This window comes from Phascolarctos cinereus, unplaced genomic scaffold (assembly GCF_003287225.1).
Source record: "Phascolarctos cinereus isolate Bilbo 61053 unplaced genomic scaffold, phaCin_HiC Scaffold_7;HRSCAF=346, whole genome shotgun sequence".
Lineage (NCBI taxonomy): Eukaryota > Metazoa > Chordata > Mammalia > Diprotodontia > Phascolarctidae > Phascolarctos > Phascolarctos cinereus.
Genome location: NW_027556180.1, coordinates 54283818 through 54291858, shown reverse-complemented (window position 1 = coordinate 54291858; position 8041 = coordinate 54283818).

Sequence of the window (8041 nt, the reverse complement as noted above, 5' to 3'; positions counted from 1 at the left end):
ATGCACAGATCATCTCTAGAAAAAAAAATCCCAAGGCTACAAACTCCAAGACACATAATGGCTAAATTAAACATTCAATTCAGAAACAAGTTCCGGAAGTGATCAGGAGAAAGACTTTCAAATATAAAAGAAAGGACATTGGAATAATCCACTAGAAAATGTTGGGTGGAATGGAGTAACATGTTCTGAAGAATGGTGGAGTTCAGGGTGCAACTCAGGGCAACCTACCTTCAAATGAGTTTAACAATAAATGAAAAAAGATGGACACTCAATAAGAAGGAGGCATTTGAAACATTTTTAGAAATAAAATCAGAAATGAAAAATTTATTTGCTTCTCAGAACACTCCAAATAACAGAAATGCAAGAGGAGTGAATAAACGCAGCAAACAAGGACAACAAAGGCAACAGAGTGACAGCAGAGAGACCAGTAAGAAATTTCTTTCTAAATATTCCCAAGGAAATGGGTGAAGGGAGACGTCTGGTGGAGATAACAGCGAAGAGGCAGGCGCAGGGCATTATGGACAGAACCTAGGGACACCCTGCCTGCAGGTGGACAAATGTGTGTTTTTTATTTATGTATTTTTAAAAATGAGACAGTATTTCAAAATGGGAGGGTATATAAAGGGGAGAGGAGAGAAGGGAAATAGAGAAGAATATGTGTTGCACTATAGTCAAATCAGAGGCTAGCAGTGAGGGGAGATTGACCCATGTGGTTTCAGGAAGAGGAGAGCCTACAGAGGGGTGGGTGAAGAGGAAAAGGGAAGGATTGAAAAGAGGGAGAAAAGAGGAAGGCCTTGCTTTAGTGGTGGGAAGGGGTCCCGTTGTTCACCCTATGAGTGAAGAGAGAGAGTTTGTGAAAGGAGTAATTTGGTGCTTGAAAATCCTACTTGTCTTACCTCAGGACATGGGGAGCTAGAACTTGTGGAGTCAACTGGTACCTAAGATAATGGGAGAGGACAGAGTAAGGGAAGAGATTTTGAGGCAAATGGGAGAAAAGGTTACCAAGGGAGGGTATAGACCAGTGGTGAGCCATGTAGGCAGGAACATGGTAGGGGAGGGATCCTACCTTGGGGCAGTGTCTTCTCTGACACCTGCAAAAACTGGAATTTTTCTGTTAGTGAGGCACAATGGGAAAAGGAAATCCACAGGGCAAACTGTATAAGGCAGTAGTAGAAACTGCCTGGAGGATGGTAACCTTGGAAGCTTTGCTTGAATAAAGAATATGGAGAAAAGAGAGAGACCAGAGAATGATAGGGGTCAAGAATCAAAGAATAAGGATCTAGAATAGAGAGGGTGGATAATGAAGAGAGTGAGCAAAATCATTTTTGGAAAAGGATGCAAAGAAAGATGATATTAAAAAACTGATGAATAGGACTATGAAGAGGAGGAAGGGAAATTATTTTTAAATTTTATTAATTTATTTTGATTTATCAACAATCACTTCCATATGCTTTTGAGTTTAAAATTTTTCTCCCCCTTTCTCCCCACCACCCTCCCCAAGCTGGCACACAATCTCATATAAGCTATACATTTACATTCCTATTACACATATTTTCACATTAGTGAAGTTGTAAGTAAAAATTAAAACCAATAGGAGGAACCATTAGAAAGAGGAAACAAAACTCAACAGAAGAGAAAAGAAATGATAGTGATTCAACTTCTACAGTTCTTTCTCTGGATGTGGATAGCATTTTCCATCACGAGGCCTCTGGGGATGTCTTAGATCCTTGTATTGCTGAGAAGGGTTAAGTTTATCAACATTAGTCATCGTACAACGTGGTTGTTATTGTGTACAAAGTTCTCTTGTTTCTGCTCACTTCACTCAGCATCAGACCATACAAGTCTTTCCAGGTTTTTCTGAAGTCAGCCTGTTCATCATTTCTTATAGCACAATAGTATTCCATTATATTCATATACCACAACTTGCTCAGCCATTTCCCAGAGGAAGGGAAATATTAAAAATTAGAGAGGAAATAGATAAAACAAAAACAAAACAGAAACAAAAAACCCAGAAACGATCATTAAAACTAAAAGCTGGTTCTTTGGAAAGACTAATAAAATTTATGACTATTTACCTAATATGACTAAAAAGAAGAGACTAGAAAATCAAATCAATAAAATAACAAATCAGCAAATCAGCAAAACTAGAAGAAATAAAAAAGATTAGAACATATTATGCAGTTTCATGTTAACAAAATGAGAACAAAAATGAAGTAGAAGAACAAAAATTAAAAAAAACAAAAACAAAAACCTAACCTATTAGAAGACCAGATAGAGATCCAAAATAAAAAGGAAATAGATTTTGCTGTAAAGGACCTGCCAAAGAAAAAATTCCTGGTCGTGATTGATTCACAATAGAATTCTATGAGACTTCTAATGAACAATTAGTACCTGTACTACACAAATTATTTTTAAAAAACCAAGAAAGAAAACAGAATCCTTTTGTAAGACAAATACAGTCCTAATACTTAAATCGGGAAATGATAAAACATAGAAAATTACAGGCCAATATCATCAATGAACATTGACTGAAAAATCTTAAAATCTAGTCAAACAAAATACAGTAATTGATCCAAGAAACTATTCATTATGACCAAGTGTGATTTATACTAGGGATGCAAGGATAGTTCAACATTACAAAAATGATAAACATTATTAATCATATTTTTAAAACCACATAATCATCTCAATAGATGTAGAAACTGTATTTGAAAAAGTTCAACATTTTTATGCTAAAAAAACTTGCAAAGTATTTTATTTAAAATTTTTTGCATCTGTATTCATTAGAGATATTGGTCTATAATTTTCTTTCTCTGTTTTGGCTCTTCCTGGTTTAGGGATCAGCACTATATTTGTATCATAAAAAGAATTTAGTAGGACTCCTTTTTTGTCTATTTTTCCAAATAGCTTACATGGTATTAGAATTAATTGTTCTTCAAATGTTTGGTAGAATTCACTTGCAAGTTCACCTGGCCCTGGAGATTTTTTTCTTTGAGAATTCATTGATGGCTTGTTTAATTTCTTTTTCTGAAATAGAATTATTTAAGTATTTTATTTCCTCTTCTGATAATCTGGGCAACTTATATTTTTGTAAATATTCATCCATTTCATTTAGATTGTCAGATTTATTGTATACAGTTGGGCAAAATAGCTCCTAATTATCGTTTTAATTTCTTCTTCATTGGTGGTGAATTCACCCTTTTCATTTTTGATACTGGTAATTTGGTTTTCTTTTTAAAAATCAAATTAATCAAAGATTTATCTATTTTATTGCTTTTTCCCATAAAACCAGCTCTTAGTTTTATTAATTAGTTCAATAGTTTTCTTAATTTCAATTTTATTAACCTCTCCTTTGATTTTTGGAATTTCTAATTTGGTATTTAAATGGGGATTTTTAACTTGTTCTTTTTCTAGCTTTTAGTTGCATATCTAACTCATTGATCTCTTTCTCTATTTTATGTATGTAAGCATTTAGAGATACAAAATTTTCCCTAAGAGCTGCTTTCTCTACATCCCATAAGTTTTGGTATGTTGTCTCATTATTGTCATTCTCTTGGTGGAAGTTATTGATTGTTTCTATGATTTGTTGTTGGACCCACTCATTCTTTAGGATTAGGTTATTTAGTTTCCAATTAATTTTTAGTCTATCTTTCCATGGCCCTTTATTACATATGATTTTTCTTGCATCATGATCTGAAAAGGATGCAATTAATATTTCTGCCTTTTTGCATTGGATTGTGCTCTTTTTGTGGTAGCAAAGAATTGGAAATTGAAGGGATGCCCATCAATTGGGGAATGGCTGAACAAGTTGTAGTATATGAATGTGATGAAATACTATTGTTCCATAAGAAATGATGAGCAGGTGGATTTCAGAAAAACCTGGAAAGACTTGAATGAACTGATGCTGAGTGAAGTGAACAGAACCAGGAGAACATCATACATAGTAAGAGCAATATTGTGCAATGACCGACTTTGAAAGACTTAGCTCTTCTCAGCAATGCAACGATCTAAGTCAATTCCAAAAGACTTATGATGGAAAATGCTATCCATGTCCAGAGAAAGAACTATGGAGTCTGAATGCAGATCTAAATATACTATTTTCTCTCTCTTTTTTTTTCTTTCTCGTGCTTTTTCCCTTTTGTTCTGATTCTATTTTCACAACATGACTAATGTGGAAATATATTTAATATGATTGTACAAACAGATTATATCAGATTGCATGCCATCTTGGGGAGGAGGGAGAGGAAGAGGAAAGTAAAATTTAGAACTCAAAATCTTAGAAAAGTGAATGTTGAAAACTAAAAATAAATAAACAAGACCTTATAAAGTAGAGGCACAGAGGACCCTTTTGAAAAATAATAAAAAGCATCTATTTAAAACAAAAGCAAATATTATATGTGATGGGGGTGTACTATAACTTTTTCTGTTAAATATCAGAGGGAAACAAGAATGCCTACTCTCCCCACTATAGTACTGGAAATGCTAGCAAAAACAATAAGACAAAAGAAAGTAAATAAAGGAATAAAGATAGCCAAAGAGGAGATCAAACTATCCCTGCTTTGCTGACGACATGGTGATTTACTTGGAAAACCCCAGGGAATCAGCAAAGATACTAACTGCGACAATTCATAGCTTTAGCAAAATTTCAGGCTACAAAATAAATTCTCAAAAATCAACAGCTTTTCAATATGTGAAGTTGAAACTTGATAATCCATTTTATTTTGTATTATTTATTAAATATTGATTGAGAATTGTATCTAATCAGTGTATCAATATTTGTGAATCAAATTCAGATTTGATTGTATAGGATCTATTAATAAAATTAATCTATTAATAAATAAAATAATAAAATTAATAAAATGTAAGAGTTTAACTTCCCTATTCCTATGGGCTGAAGTCCAGCCACAAAGACTCAAATCTGTGAACTTTTGCTGACCATGGGGGTAGATGAGTTAACCTGGTCATAGGATGTTTGCCCACCAAGAGATTTTCCAGGGAATGTGAGTCAATCTGGTGAGAAGATGTTTGCCCATCACAAGACTTTTCAGAGGTTGGTAGTTACCTCTGTTTTTCCCTGTTGCCGTGGGTTAGGGAAATCTTCTCTCTGAGTCAAACCAAATGTAAGCCAACCTTTCATCTCTGTATTGGACCAATCACAGTCTTAGTTTAGTTTACATCACTAGATTATTTTTGGTACTGCTACCTTTTCAAGTGTATAAAAGAGTTTCACCAGCCTTGTAAATAAATTGGTTATGCTTGGAACTTTGTGCCTTAGTCTCTCTTTACCACAGATTTTTATCATGAAAGGGTAAAATAGGAGAAGCAATAATAGAAAAGGAAATCCCATTCCAAATAACTACAAAATGCATAAATAACTGGGGATCAACCTACTAAAGTACACAAAAGACTTGTATACAGTTGTTTACAAAGTGCTTCTTAAAAAAATAAAGAACATAGTTGGGAGAATATTCAGTGCTCGTGGCTAGGCCATGCCAACATAATAAAAATGACAATACTACCAAATATAATGTATGCTTTAATGCTGGCTGTATCAACTAAATTGCCAAAGGGATACTTTATAGAACTTGATAAAATAAATACAAAATTCATTTGGAAAAACAAAAGATCTAAGGGGCAGCTAGGTGGTGCAGTGGATAGAGCACCAGCCCTGAAGTCAGGAGGACCTGAGTTCAAATCCAGCCTCAGAACAAACACTTACTACTTACTAGCTGTGTGACCGTGGGCAAGTCACTTAACCCCAATTGCCTAAAAAAAAGAGAGAGAGATCTAGAGTTTCAAGTTAAATGATGAAAATAAGTAGGGGTGAAGGGGGAATAGCACTTCCATACCTCAAACTATGTTATAAAGCAGCTGTCATCAAAATATGAGAGATCTGATATGAGAGATCAACGGAACAGATTAGAAAAGGGAAAATCATGAACTATAGAATCTAATAATTCAGTGTTTGATAGAGTGGAAGACACAAATTACCCAGGGAAAAAAGCAGTCTGGCAGAAATTAGATTTAGACTAACACCTTTCACCATATTCCACAACACGTTCTCGATAGATATGTAACCTTAATATTAAAGATCATATTATGAAAAATATTAGAAGAGAAACATCCTATATCTCTCACATCTTTGTGTGTTTGTGTGTGTATATGCGTTATGTATGTGTATATAAAAACTAATAGCCATTCCCTTATAAACAGGTGGTGAAAGGATATAAACCAACAGTTCTCAAAAGAAATGCAAAATATAACAACCACAAGAAAGAATGCTCCAGATCACTAATAATAAGAGGAATGCAAACCAAAATAGCCCTAAGTTTCACTTCACATACTGCAAATTGGCAAAAATGACAAAAATTGGCAGTATTCAATGTTGGAAGGGTATGGAATGATAGGCATATTAATACATTGTTAGTAGAGCTATCAGGTGATAACCATTTTTGAGAGCAATTTGGAATTATGCAAATAAAGCAACTTAAATGTTTAAACCTTTTGAACCAGAGACTTGATTACTGAGCTTACACCTCAAGGATTCTGTCCATAAGAAGGAAGACCCCATATGCTCCAAAATACTTACAGGAGCATTTTTTGTGGTAGCTAAGAATTGGAAACAAAGTAGATACCTATCAATTGGGCAATGGCCAAATTGTGATGTATGAATATAATGGAATATTACTGTTCTGTGAGATGTGTGATAAATACAGAGAAGCATGGAAAGATCTATGTGAACTCATGCAATATGAAGTAAGCTGAACCAAGAAAACACTATAAATGGTAACTGCAATAATGTAAATGGAAAGAACAATGAATGACACACCAAAACAAAAACAAAAGTAAATGTAACAAAAACATAAGATTAAGCATGAACCAAATGAAGATGTGAGATATGAAGATTTGAGAGGGCAACTTCAACCCACCACTTTGTGGAGGTGGAAGGTTCACAGGCGTTTCATATTGCGCATGTTTTTGGACCTTTATCAATGTATTGTTCAGTTGTGCTGATTTTTTTTCCTCTCTAAAAATACTATTTGTTATATGGGGTGGCTCTCTGAGAAAAGGGAGGGGAAGGGATACTTGGAATAATTATGATGATTAAGAAATATTAGATAGCAGTAAAAATTTATTTTCAAAATAAATGTTGATTATGATTTTTCTTGTTGCATTTGAAAAGGTATTGACTAGCAGCTCACCTGGACTGGAAGCATAGAAGAGCTTTTTCACTCTAACTAGATTCTTACATGAATGTTAACACCTTAAACAAAATGCAGAAGTCATCAAATGTGGTTGCATGGTATTTAATAAACCTAAGGACACTAGCTTCTGGGGTAAGGACTCTGACAAAAACTAGTGGGAAAGCTGGAAATAGGTCAGGGAGAAATTTAAATTTATACTTACATCTTATGCAATAAATTCCAAATGTATATGTGACCTAGATAAGTGACAGCATAACCTAAGTTCAAATCTGGCCTCAGACACAAAACACTCACTAGCTGTGTGACCCTGGGCAAGTTATTTAACCCCATTGCATAGCCAAAAAAAAAAAGTGACAGCATAGAAACATCTTTCATAACTATGGCTGATGGGAAGATGCTGACCTAAGCAAGGGATAGCAATGACCCTAAAATAAGACCTGGAGAATTTAAATTACACAATGTTGAAAAGCTTCTGCATGAGAAAATTACATGCAATTAGAATCAGAAAGGAAACAATGGGGCAGGGGAGAGAATCTTTACCTCAGATTGCTCTCACAAAGGTCCAGTATCCATGGTCTACAAAGAACTGATACAAACATTAAAAACAAGATGCATTCCCTAATAGATAAGCAGTCAAGGATAAGAACAGATAGTTCCCAAATGAAGAAATGCAAGTTACCAACAACCATATGAAAAAATGTTCCAAATCACTAATAATTAGAGAAATTCAAACTGAAATAACACTGAGGTCCTACTTTATATCTACATAAGACTGGCAAAGAAGACAAGAGAGGAAAACAACAATTATTGGACGTCAAAAGAACTAGACCACTGTT